Here is a 13701-nt window from a genome sequence, read left to right on the forward strand (position 1 = left end):
GCTACTTACCGTCCTCTCAGTGAAAATATTCTACGCACGCTGTCACCGCATGGCTAATCATCTGTCGGTTCTCGATCATGTTGGAATAGGATCCATTGATCCTTTTGCATCTGTCACACGCCCAACAATCGCGAGTTTGAAGCTCGTCATAGTCATCCCTTCCCAGATCCTACTCAGAATACCACAGACAAGGTTTAGACATTCCGGATCTCAGGAATGGCCGCCAATAATTCTAGCCTATACCACGAAGGCTCTAATCTTAGATTAGAAACCCAAGAGATACACATTCAAGCTTGTTTGCATGTAGAACGGAAGTGGTTGTCAGTCACGCGTTCATAGGTGAGAATGGTGATGAGTGTCACATAATCATCACATTCATCATGTTCTTAGGTGCGAATCAATATCTTGGAGAAGAAATAGACTTGAGTTGAATAGAAAAACAATAGTACTTGTATTAATTCATGAAGAACAGCAGAGCTCCACACCTTAATCTATGGTGTGTAGAAACTCCACCGTTGAAAATACATAAGAACAAAAGGTCTAGGCATGGCCAAATGGCCAGCCTCCCAAAGAGGGTTCAATCATCAAAACATGATTCCAAGATGATCAAAAGATGAAAATACAATAGCAAAATGTCCTATTTATAGAAAACTAGTAGCCTAGGGTTACAGAAATAGGTAATTAATGCAGAAATCTTCTTCCGGGCCCACTTGGTGTGTGCTTGGGCTGAGCATTGAAGCTTCCATGTGTAGAGACTTTTCTTGGAGTTAAATGCCAGCTTTTGTGCCAGTTTGGGCGTTTAACTCCAGCTTTTGTGCCAGTTCTGGCGTTTTGACGCCAGAATTCTTAAGCTGACTTGGAACGCCTGTTTGGGCCATCAAATCTCGAGCAAAGTATGGACTATTATATATTTATGGAAAGCCCAGGATGTGTACTTTTCAACACAATTAAGAGCGCACCAATTGGGTTTTTGTAGCTCCAGAAAATCCACTTCGAGTGCAGGGAGGTCAGAATCCAACAGCATCTATAGTCCTTTTTCAGCCTCTGAATCTGATTTTTGCTCAGGTCCCTCAATTTCAGCCAGAAAATACCTAAAATCACAGAAAAATACACAAACTCATAGTAAAGTCCAGAAATGTGATTTTTATTTAAAAACTAATAAAAACATAATAAAAACTAACTAAAATATACTAAAAACATACTAAAAACAATGCCAAAAAGCGTATAAATTATCTGCTCATCACAACACCAAACTTAAATTGTTGCTTGTCCCCAAGCAACTGAAAATCAAATAGGATAAAAAGAAGAGAATTTACAATAAATTCCAAAAACATCTATGAAGATCAGTATTAATTAGATGATCGGGGATTTTAGATTTTTGCTTCTGAACAGTTTTGGCATCTCACTTTATCCTTTGAAGTTCAGAATGATTGGCTTCTATAGGAACTCAGAATCCAGATAGTGTTATTGATTCTCCTAGTTAAGTATGTTGATTATTGAACACAGCTACTTTATGAGTCTTGGCCGTGACCCAAAGCATTTTGTTTTCCAGTATTACCACCGGATACATAAATGCCATAGACACATAACTGGGTGAACCTTTTCAGATTGTGACTCAGCTTTGCTAGAGTCCCTAATTAGAGGTGTCCAGAGCTCTTAAGCACACTCTTTTTTCTTTTGGACCATGACTTTAACCGCTCCGTCTCAAGTTTTCACTTGACACCTTCACGCCACAAGCACATGGTTAGGGACAACTTGGTTCAGCCGCTTAGGCCAGGATTTTATTCCTGTGGGCCCTCCTATCGACTGATGCTCAAAGCCTTGGATCCTTTTTTTTTATTTTACCCTTGCCTTTTGGTTTAAAGGGCTATTGGCTTTTTTTGCTTACTTTTTCTTTTTTCTTTCTCTTTTTTTTTCCGCATATATATATTTTTTTCTGCAAGCTTTTCACTGATTTTTCTTGCTTCAAGAATCAATTTTATGATTTTTCAGATTATCAAATAACATTTCTCCTTTTCCCATCATTCTTTCAAGAGCCAACAATTTTAATATTCATGAACAACAAATTCAAAAATATGCACTGTTCACGCATTCATTCAGAAAGACAAAAGTATTGCCACCACATCAAAGTAACTAAACTGTTTTAAAATTCGAAATCATGCACTTCTTTTTCTTTTTCAATTAAAAATATTTTTCATTTAAGAAAGGTGATGGATTCATTTTCATTGCTTTAAGGCATAGACACTTAGACACTAGTGATCATGTAATAAAGACACAAACATAAATAAACATAAAGCATAAAAATTCGAAAAATAGAAAATAAAGAACAAGGAGATTAAAGAACGGGTCCACCTTAGTGATGGCGGCTTGTTCTTCCTCTTGAAGATCTAATGGAGTGCTTGAGCTCCTCAATGTCTCTTCCTTGCCTTTGTTGCTCCTCTCTTATGACTCTTTGGTCTTCTCTAATTTCATGGAGGAGGATGGAATGCTCTTGGTGCTCCACCCTTAGTTGTCCCATATTGGAACTTAATTCTCCTAGGGATTTCATGATGAATTTCCTCATGCTCTTGGTGAGGTTCTCTTATTTGGGCTCCCTTGTTTGCATTGAGCTCCTTCCACACAGATGTCTATGAGGACTTGGTCCAACCTTTGATCAAAGTTGACTTTTCTAGTGAAAGGATGAGGGTCTCCTTGCATTATTTGCCACAACTTCATAGAAGTGGTTTTGATGGACCTTTGAGATAAATCTCTCCATCTCCCATGACTTGGAGGTGGATGCTTTTGTCTTTCCTTTCCTCTTTCTAGAGGTTTCTACGGCCTTTGGTGCCATTAATGGTTATGGAAAAACAAAAAGCAACGCTTTTACCACACCAAACTTAGAAGGTTTGCTCGTCCTCGAGCAAAAGAAGAAAGAAGATAGTAGAAGAAGAAGAAATAGAGGAGATGGAGGGGGCTTAGTGTTTCGGCCAAGGGGGAGAAGTAGTGTGTATGTTGTGTGAAAATGAAGTAGTGAAAATGGGTTTATATAGGAGTGGAGAGGGGGCATGGTTCGGCCATTATGGGTGGGTTTGGGTGGGATTTGATAGGTGAGGGTTTTTTTGGGGAAGAGGTATTGAGGTGATTGGTGAATGGGTGAAGAAGAGAGAGATAGGTGGGGTAGGTGGGGATCCTGTGGGGTCCACAGATCCTCAGGTGTCAAGGATATCTCATCCGTGCACCAAGTGGCGTGCAAAAATGCCCCTTTCTGCCAATCCTGGCGTTCAACGGCAGGTTACTGCCCATTTCTGGCATTTAACGCCAGCTTCTTGCCCATTCCTGGCGTTAAACGCCAGTTTGGTGCCCATTTCTGGCGTTAAGCGCCCAGAATGGTGCCAAACTGGGCGTTTAATGCCCATTCTGCTACCCTTACTGGCGTTTAAACGCCAGTAAGTTTCTCCTCCAAGGTGTTCTATTTTTAATACTGTTTTTCCTTCTGTTTTTGCTTTTTCAATTTTTTTGTGACTTCACATGATCATCAACCTACAAAAAATATAAAATAACAAAAGAAAATAAAAATTTAACATAGATAATTAAAGATTGGGTTGCCTCCCAACAAGCGCTTCTTTAATGTCAATAGCTTGACAGTGGGCTCTCATGGAGCCTCACAGATGTTCAGATCAATGTTGGAACCTCCCAACACCAAACTTAGAGTTTGAATGTGGGGGTTCAATACCAAACTTAAAGTTTGGTTGTGGCCTCCCAACACCAAACTTAGAGTTTGACAGTGGGGGCTCTGTTTGACTCTGTATTGAGAGAAGCTCTTCATGCTTCCTCTCCATGGTTACAGAGGGATATCCTTGAGCTTTAAACACAAGGGAGTCTTCATTCACTTGAATGATCAATTCTCCTCTGTCAACATCAATCACAGCTTTTGCTGTGGCTAGGAAGGGTCTGCCAAGGATAATGGATTCATCCACACACTTCCCAGTCTCTAGGATTATGAAATCAGCAGGGATGTAGTGGTCTTCAACCTTTACCAAGGCATCCTTTACAAGTCCATAAGCCTGTTTCTTTGAATTTTCTGCCATCTCCAGTGAGATTCTTGCAGCTTGTACCTCAATGATCCTTAGCTTCTCCATTACAGAGAGAGGCATGAGGTTTATGCTTGACCCTAGGTCACATAGAGCTTTCTCAAAGGTCATGGTGCCTATGGCACAAGGTATTGAGAACTTTCCAGGATCTTGTCTCTTCAGAGGTAATCTCTGCCTAGTCAAGTCATCTAGTTCTTTAGTGAGCAATGGAGGTTCATTCTCCCAAGTCTCATTACCAAATAACTTGGCGTTTAGCTTCATGATTACTCCAAGGTACTTAGCAACTTGCTCTTCAGTAACATCTTCATCCTCTTCAGAGGAAGACTACTCATCAGAGCTCATGAATGGCAAAAGTAAATTTAATGGAATCTCTATGGTCTCAGTGTGAGCCTCAGATTCCCATGGTTCCTCATTAGGGAACTCCTTGGAGGCCAGTGGACGTCCATTGAGGTCTTCTTCAGTGGAAATCATTGCCTCTTTTTCCTCTCCAGGTTTGGCCATGTGAGACGTGTTTATGGCCTTACACTCTCTCTTTGTATTCTCTTCTGTATTGCTTGGAAGAGTATTAGGAGGGAGTTCAGTAATTTTCTTACTCAGCTGACCCACTTGTGCCTCCAAATTTATAATGGAGGACCTTGTTTCAGTCATGAAACTTTGAGTGGTTTTAATTAGATCAGAGACTATAGTTGCTAAGTCAGAATGGCTCTGCTTAGAATCCTCTGTCTGTTGCTGAGAAGATGATGGAAAAGGCTTGCTATTGCTAACTGTTTCTTCCATCATTATTGTTATTGAAACCTTGTTGAGGTCTCTATTGATCCTTCCATGAGAGATTTGGATGATTTCTCCATGAAGGATTTTAGGTGTTTCCATAGGGTTCTCCCATGTAATTCACCTCTTCCATTGCAGGGTTCTCAGGGTCATAAGCTTCTTCTTCAGAGGAAGCTTCCTTAGTACTGACTGATGCAGCTTGTATTCCAGACAGACTCTGAGAAATCATATTGACTTGCTTAGTCAATATTTTGTTCTGAGCCAATATGGCATTCAGAGTATCAATCTCAAGAACTCATTTCTTCTGACTTGTCCCATTATTCACAGGGTTCCTTTCAGAAGTGTACATGAATTGGTTATTTGCAACCATTTTAATGTGTTCCTGAGCTTCTGCAGGCGTCTTCTTTAGATGTAGAGATCCTCCAGTAGAGCTATCCAATGACATCTTGGATAGTTTAGACAGACCATCATAGAATATACCTATGATGCTCCATTCTGAAAGCATGTCAGAAGGGCACCTTTTGATCAATTACTTGTATCTTTCCCAAGCTTCATAGAGGGATTCTCCTTCCTTTTGTCTGAAGGTTTGGGCTTCCACTCTAAGCTTACTCAATTTTTGAGGTGGAAAGAACTTTGCTAAGAAGGCATTGACTAGCTTTTTCCAAGAGTTCAGGCTTTCTTTGGGTTGTGAATCCAACCATGTTCTAGCTCTGTCTCTTATAGCAAAAGGGAAGAGCATAAGTCTGTAGACCTCAGGATCAACCCCATTGGTCTTGACAGTGTCACAGATTTGCAAGAATTCAGCTAAGAACTGATGAGGATCTTCCAATGGAAGTCCATGAAATTGCAATTTTGTTGCATTAGAGAAACTAATTGAGGCTTAAGCTCAAAGTTGTTTGCTCCAATGGCAGGGATTGAGATGCTTCTCCCATAGAAGTCGGGAGCAGGTGCAGTAAAGTCACCAAGCACCTTCCTTGCATTGTTGGCATTGTTGTTTTCGGCTGCCATTGCTTCTTCTTCTTTGAAAAGCTCTGTTAGGCCCTCTACAGAGATTTGTGCTTTAGCTTCTCTTAGCTTTCTCTTCAAGGTCCTTTCAGGTTCAGGATCAGCTTCAACAAGAATGTCTTTGTCCTTACTCCTGCTCATATGAAAGAGAGAAGAAGAAAGTATGGAATCCTCTATGTCACAGTATAGAGATTCCTTGAGGTGTCAGAGGAAAAGAAGAATAGAAGGAGGAGGTAGAGAGAGGAGAATTCGAACTTATCAAGAGGGATAGAGTTCGAATTGCACCTTGAGGAGGAGTGTTAGTCCCTTAAATAGAAGGATGTGAGAAGAGGGGAAGAATTTTCGAAAATTAAATTAAAATTTTTTTTGAGATAATAAAAAAAATTTGAAAATTTGATTGATGATTTTCAAAAACTAAGATTGGGAAAGAAATTAAGTGATTTTTGAAAAAGATTTTGAAATTAGAAATAAAAAAGATATGATTGAAACTTAATTTTGAAAAAGATGTGATTGAAAATATATGATTGAAAAGGTATGTGGTGCATGAAATTGTGATCCCAGGCAACGGCGCCAAAAACTCTGTGCGCACGTCTTAATAAATCGTTTTTCATTCACAACTTCGATACAACTAACCAGCAAGTGCACTGGGTCGTCCAAGTAATAAACCTTACGTGAGTAAGGGTCCATCCCACGGAGATTGTTGGTATGAAGCAAGCTATGGTCATCTTGTAGATCTCAGTCTGGCGGATATCAAATGGTTATGGAGTTTTCGAAAATAATAATAAATAAACAGAGAATAAAAATAGAAATACTTATGTATCTCATTGGTGAGAATTTCAGATAAAGGTATAAAGATGCTTTCGTCCCTCTGAACTTCTGCTTTCTTGCTGTCTTCATCCAATCAGTCCTACTCCTTTCCATGGCTGGCTTTATGTAAGGACATCACCATTGTCAATGGCTACTTTTCATCCTCTGTGAAAATGGTCCGATGCGCTGTCACTGCATGGCTAATCATCTGGAGGCATCACCGTGGTTAATGGCTGCATCCTATCCTCTTGTGAAAATGGTCCAAATGCTCTGTCACAGCACGGCTAATCATCTGAGGTTCTCGATCATACTGGAATAGGATTCACCCTCCTTTTGCGTCTGTCACTACGCCCAGCACTCGTGAGTTTGAAGTTCGTCACAGTCATTCAATCCCAGAATCCTACTCGGAATACCACAGACAAGGTTTAGACTTTCCAGATTCTCATGAATGCCGCCATCAATCTAGCTTATACCACGAAGATTCTGATTAAGAGATCCAAGAGATAATCATCCAATCTAAGGTGGAACGGAAGTGGTTGTCAAGCACGCGTTCATGGGGGAATGATGATGATTGTCACGTTCATCACATTCATGTTAAAGTGCGAATGAATATCTTAGAAGCGGAATAGGTTGAATTGAATAGAAAAATAGTAGTACTTTGTATTAATTCATGAGGAACAGCAGAGCTCCACACCTTAATCTATGGAGTGTAGAAACTCTACCGTTAAAATTACATAAGTGAAAGGTTCAGGCATGGCCGAATGGCCAGCCCCCAAACGTGATCAATATGATCTAAAGATGAACTAAAAATCATAAGATGTCTAATACAATAGTAAAAAGTCCTATTTATACTAAACTAGTTACTAGGGTTTACAGAGATAAGTAATTGATGCATAAATCTACTTCCGGGGCCCACTTGGTGTGTGCTTGGGCTGAGCTTGAATGTTACACGTGCAGAGGCTCTTTCTGGAGTTGAACGCCAGGTTGTAACGTGTTTTTGGCATTCAACTCTGGTTTGTGACGTGTTTCTGGCATTTAACTCCAGACAGCAGCGTAGAACTGGTGTTCAACGCCCTTTTACATCGTCTAAACTCGGCCAAAGTATGAACTATTATATATTTCTGGAAATCCATGGATGTCTACTTTCCAACGCAATTGGAAGCGCGCCATTTTGAGTTCTATAGCTCCAGAAAATCCACTTTGAGTGCAGGGAGGTCAGAATCCAACAGCATCAGCAGTCCTTCTTCAACCTCTGAATCTGATTTTTGCTCAAGTCCCTCAATTTCAGCCAGAAAATACCTGAAATCACAGAAAAACACACAAACTCATAGTAAAGTCCAGAAATGTGAATTTAACATAAAAACTAATGAAAACATCCCTAAAAGTAACTAGATCCTACTAAAAACATACTAAAAACAATGCCAAAAAGCGTATAAATTATCCGCTCATCACAACACCAAACTTAAATTGTTGCTTGTCCCCAAGCAACTGAAAATCAAATAGGATAAAAAGAAGAGAATATACTATAAATTCCAAACTATCAATGAAACATAGCTCCAATCAGATGAGCGGGACTTGTAGCTTTTTGCCTCTTGAATAGTTTTGGCATCTCACTTTATCCATTAATGTTCAGAATGATTGGCATCTATAGGAACTTAGAGTTCAGATAGTGTTATTGATTCTCCTAGTTCAGTATGTTGATTCTTGAACACAGCTACTTTATGAGTCTTGGCCGTGGCCCTAAGCACTTTGTTTTCCAGTATTACCACCGGATACATAAATACCACAGACACATAATTGGGTGAACCTTTTCAGATTGTGACTCAGCTTTGCTAAAGTCCCCAATTAGAGGTGTCCAGGGTTCTTAAGCACACTCTTTTTTTTGCTTTGGACTTTGACTTTAACTGCTTAGTCTCAAGTTTTCACTTGACACCTTCACGCCACAAGCACATGGTTAGGGACAGCTTGGTTTAGCTACTTAGGCCAGGATTTTATTCCTTTAGGCCCTCCTATCCACTGATGCTCAAAGCCTTGGGATCCTTTTTATTACCCTTGCCTTTTGGTTTTAAGGGTTACTGGCTTTTTGCTCTTGCCTCTTGGTTTTAAGAGCTTTTGGCTTTTTCTGCTTGCTTTTTCTCTCTTTTTTTTTTCTATTTTTTTTGCCATTTTTTTCTGCAAGCTTTGTTTTTTTTGCTGATTTTTCTTACTTCAAGAATAAATTTTATGATTTTTCAGATTATCAAATAACATGTCTCCTTGTCATCATTCTTTCAAGAGCCAACATATTTAACATTCTTAAACAACAACTTCAAAAGACATATGCACTGTTCAAGCATTCATTCAGAAAACAAAAAGTATTGTCACCACATCAATATAATTGAACTAATTTTAAGGATAAATTTGAAACTCATGTACTTCTTGTTCTTTTGAATTAAAACATTTTTCATTTAAGAGAGGTGATGGATTCATAGGACATTCATAACTTTAAGACATAGTTACTAAATACTAATGATCATGTAATAAGACACAAACATGGATAAGCATTTAACATAAAGAAAATGAAAAACAGATAATTTAAGAACAAGGAATGAGTCCACCTTAGTGATGGTGGCGTTTCCTTCTTGAAGAACCAATGATGTCCTTGAGCTCTTCTATGTCTCTTCCTTGTCTTTGTTGCTCCTCCCTCATTGCTTTTTGATCTTCTCTAATTTCATGAAGGATGATGGAGTGCTCTTGATGTTCCACCCTTAATTGTCCCATGTTGGAACTTAATTCTCCTAGGGAGGTGTTGATTTGCTCCCAATAGTTTTGTGGAGGAAAATGCATTTGAGGCATCTCCGGGATCTCATGGTGCTAAGCTTCATGCGTCTCTTGAGCTCCATAAATGGGCTCTCTTGTTTGCTCCATCCTTTTCTTAGTGATGGGCTTCTCTTCCTCAATGGGAATGTCTCCTTCTATGTCAATCCTAGCCAAATTGCATAGATGGCAAATGAGGTGAGGAAAAGCTAACCTTGCCATAGTGGAGGACTTGTCAGCCACCTTGTAGAGTTCTTGAGGTATAATCTCATGAACCTCCACCTCTTCTCCAATCATGATGCTATGGATCATGATGGCCCGGTCTATAGTAACTTCAGACCGGTTGCTAGTGGAAATGATTGAGCGTTGAATGAATTCCAACCATCCTCTAGCTACAGGCTTAAGGTCCAGTCTTCTCAGTTGAACCGGTTTGCCTTTTGAGTTAATCTTCCATTGAGCTCCTTCCACACATATGTCCATGAGGACTTGGTCCAACCTTTGATCAAAGTTGACTCTCCTTGTGTAGGGGCGTGCGTTCTCTTCCATCATTGGCAAGTTGAACGCCAACCTTACATTTTCCGGACTAAAATCTAAGTAATTCCCCCGAACCATGGTGAGATAATTCTTTGGGTTCGGGTTCTTACTTTGATCATGGTTCCTTGTGATCCATGCATTAGCATAGAACTCTTGAACCATTAGAATTCCGACTTGTTGGATGGGGTTTGTTAGAACTTCCCAACCTTTTCTATGGATCTCATGTCGGATCTCCGGATACTCATTTCTCTTGAGTTTGAAAGGGACCTCGGGGATCACCTTCTTCTTGGCCACAACATCATAGAAGTGGTCTTGATGAGCTTTGGAGATGAATCTTTCCATCTTCCATGACTCGGAGATGGAAGCTTTTGTCTTCCCTTTCCCTTTTCTAGAGGATTCTCCGATCTTGGGTGCCATCAATGGTAATGGAAAAACAAAAATCTTATGCTTTTACCACACAAAACTTAGAATATTGCTCACCCTCGAGCAAGAGAAGAAAGAATAGATGAAGAAGAAGAAGAAAATATGGAGGAGAAGAGGGAGAGGTGTATTCGGCCAAGAAGGGGAAGAAAGGGTTGTGTTGTATGAAAATGAAGAAGAATGGATGGCTTTATATAGGGAAGGGAGGGGGGTTAAGGTTCGGCCATATGGGTGGGTTTGGGTGGGAGATTGATTTTGAATGTTGAAGGTAGGTGGAGTTTATGAGGTAGGTTTATGGGGAAGAGTGGATGGATGTGAGTGGTGAAGTAGTGATAGGGAAGAGAGATTGAGGTGATTGGTGAAGAGTTTGGGGAAGAGTGTTTATTGGAAAGAGAGGATGAACATTGAGAAGAGGGAAGAGAGTGAGTGGTGGTAGGTGGGGATCCTGTGGGGTCCACCGATGCTGAGTTGATCCTGTGGGATCCACAGATCCTGAGGTGTTAAGGATTTGCATCCCTGCACCCATTAGGCATGTAAAATGCCTTTGCATGCAATTCTGGCGTTTAGACGCCGAATTGATGAACGCCCAGATGCAGCATATTTCTGGCGTTGAACGCCAGCCAGATGCTTGTTTCTGGCATTCAGCGCCAACTCTTCTTCACTGTGCATTTCTGGCGTCTGAACGCCAGGATGCTGCTTGTTTCTGGCGTTCAACGCCAGAAACATGCTCTGTTCTGGCGTTGAATGCCAGACAGATGCTCCTTACTGGCGTTTAAACACCAGTGAGATCCTCTTCAGGGTGTGATTTTTCTTCTGCTGTTTTTGATTCCGTTTTCAATTTTTATATTTATTTTGTGACTCCACATGATCATGAACCTAATAAAACATGAAAAATAATGAAAATAAAAATTAGATAAATAAAAATTAGGTTGCCTCGCAACAAGCGCTTCTTTAATGTCAATAGCTTGACAGTGGGCTCTCATGGAGCCTCACAGATGTTCAGAGCATTGTTGAGACTCCCCAACACCAAACTTAGAGTTTGGATATGGGAGTTCAACACCAAACTTAGAGTTTGAGTGTGGGGGATCTGGTTGATTCTGTTTTGAGAGAAGCTTATTGTGCCTCTTTTCCATGTTTACAGAAGGATGACCTTGAGTTTTAAACACAAGGGAGTCCTCATTCAATTGAAGGACTAGTTCGCCTCTGTCAACATCAATCACAGCTCTTGCTGTGGCTAGAAAGGGTCTTCCAAGGATGATGGATTCATCCTCATCCTTCCCAGTATCTAGGACTATGAAATCAGCAGGGATGTAAAGGCCTTCAACCTTTACTAACACGTCCTCTACTTGTCCATAAGCCTGTTTTCTTGAATTGTCTGCCATCTCTAGTGAGATTTTAGTAGCTTGCACCCCAAAGATTCCCAGTTTCTTTATTACAGAGAGGGGCATGAGGTTTATTCCTGACCCCAGGTCACATAGAGCCTTCTCAAAGGTCATGGTGCCTATGGTACAAGGTATCAGGAACTTTCCAGGATCCTGTTTCTTCTGAGGCAATCTCAGTTGATCCAATGCATTCAGTTCATTGGTGAACAGGGGAGGTTCATCTCCCCAAGTCTCATTACCAAATAAATTGGCATTCAGCTTCATGATTGCACCAAGGAACTTGGCAACTTGTTCTTCAGTGACATCCTCATTCTCTTCAGAAGAAGAATACTCATCAGAGCTTATGAAGGGCATAAGGAGGTTCAATGGAAGCTCTATGGTCTCTAGATGAGTCTCAGATTCCTTTGGTTCCTCAGAGGGAAACTCCTTATTGATCACTGGACGTCCCAGGAGGTCTTCCTCCTTGGGATTCACGTCCTCCCCTTCCTCTTTGGATTCGGCCATGATAGTTATATCAATGGCTTTGCACTCTCTCTTTGGATTTTCTTCTATATTGCTTGGGAGAGTACTAGGAGGGATTTCAGTGATCCTTTTACTCAGCTGGCCCACTTGTGCCTTCAAATTTCTAATGGAGGACCTTGTTTCATTCATGAAACTTACAGTGGCCTTAGATAGATCAGAGACTAAGTTTGCTAAATTAGAGGTATTTTGTTCAGAGTTCTCTGTCTGTTGCTGAGTGGATGATGGAAAAGGTTTGCTATTGCTAAACCTGTTTCTTCCACTATTATTAAAGCCTTGTTGAGGCTTTTGTTGATCCTTCCATGAGAGATTTGGGTGATTTCTCCATGAGGGGTTATAGGTGTTTCCATAAGGTTCACCCATATAATTCACCTCTGCTATTGCAGGGTTCTCAGGATCATAAGCTTCTTCTTCAGAAGATACCTTTTGAGTACTGTTGGATGCAGCTTGCATTCCATTTAGACTCTGAGAAATCATATTGACTTGCTGATTCAATATTTTATTCTGGGCCAATATGGCATTCAGAGTATTAATTTCAAGAACTCCCTTCTTCTGAGGCGTCCCATTACTCACAGGATTCCTCTCAGAAGTGTACATGAACTGGTTATTAGCAACCATGTCAATGAGTTCTTGAGCTTCTGCAGGCATTTTCTTTAGGTGAATGGATCTACCTGCAGAAGTATCCAATGACATCTTAGCTAATTCAGACAGACCATCATAGAATATATCCAGGATGGTCCATTCTGAAAGCATATCAGAAGGACACTTTTTGGTCAGTTCCTTGTATCTCTCCCAAGCTTCATAGAGGGATTCACCTTCTTTCTGTCTGAAGGTTTGAACATCCACTCTAAGCTTACTCAGCTTTTGAGGAGGAAAGAACTTGGCTAAGAAAGCCTTGACCAGCTTATCCCAAGAGTTCAGGCTATCCTTAGGTTGAGAGTCCAACCATATTCTAGCTCTGTCTCTTACAGAAAAAGGGAAAAGCATGAGCCTGTAGACTTCAGGATCTACTCCATTAGTCTTAACAGTATCACAGATCTGCAAAAATTCAGTTAAGAACTGAAAAGGATCTTCAGATGGAAGTCCATGGAACTTGCAGTTCTGCTGCATCAGAGAAACTAATTGAGGTTTCAGCTCAAAATTGTTTGCTCCAATGGTGGGGATGGAGATGCTTCTTCCATGTAAATTAGAATTAGGTGCAGTAAAGTCACCAAGCATCCTCCTTGAATTATTATTATTTTTGGCTGCCATCTCCTCTTCCTGTTCGAAAATGTCTAAAAGGTGCTTGCTGGATTGTTGTAATTTAGCTTCTTTTAGTTTCCTCTTCAGAGTCCTTTCAGGTTCTGGATCTGCTTCAACAAGAATATTCTTGTCCTTGCTCCTGCTCATATGAAAAAGGA

General features: G+C 40.4%; 1 non-coding gene across 1 annotated transcript; it reads left to right on the forward strand.

Moving 5' to 3' along the window:
* Nucleotides 1-13048: 13048 nt before the first annotated feature.
* Nucleotides 13049-13156, forward strand: LOC148549034 (small nucleolar RNA R71). Its single transcript, XR_015897795.1, has one exon. It is a non-coding gene; the product is annotated as a small nucleolar RNA R71 (small nucleolar RNA).
* Nucleotides 13157-13701: the final 545 nt, after the last annotated feature.

The sequence above is a fragment of the Arachis ipaensis genome, chromosome B8 (genome assembly GCF_059453495.1).
Source record: "Arachis ipaensis isolate K30076 ecotype BB chromosome B8, ASM5945349v1, whole genome shotgun sequence".
NCBI lineage: Eukaryota > Viridiplantae > Streptophyta > Magnoliopsida > Fabales > Fabaceae > Arachis > Arachis ipaensis.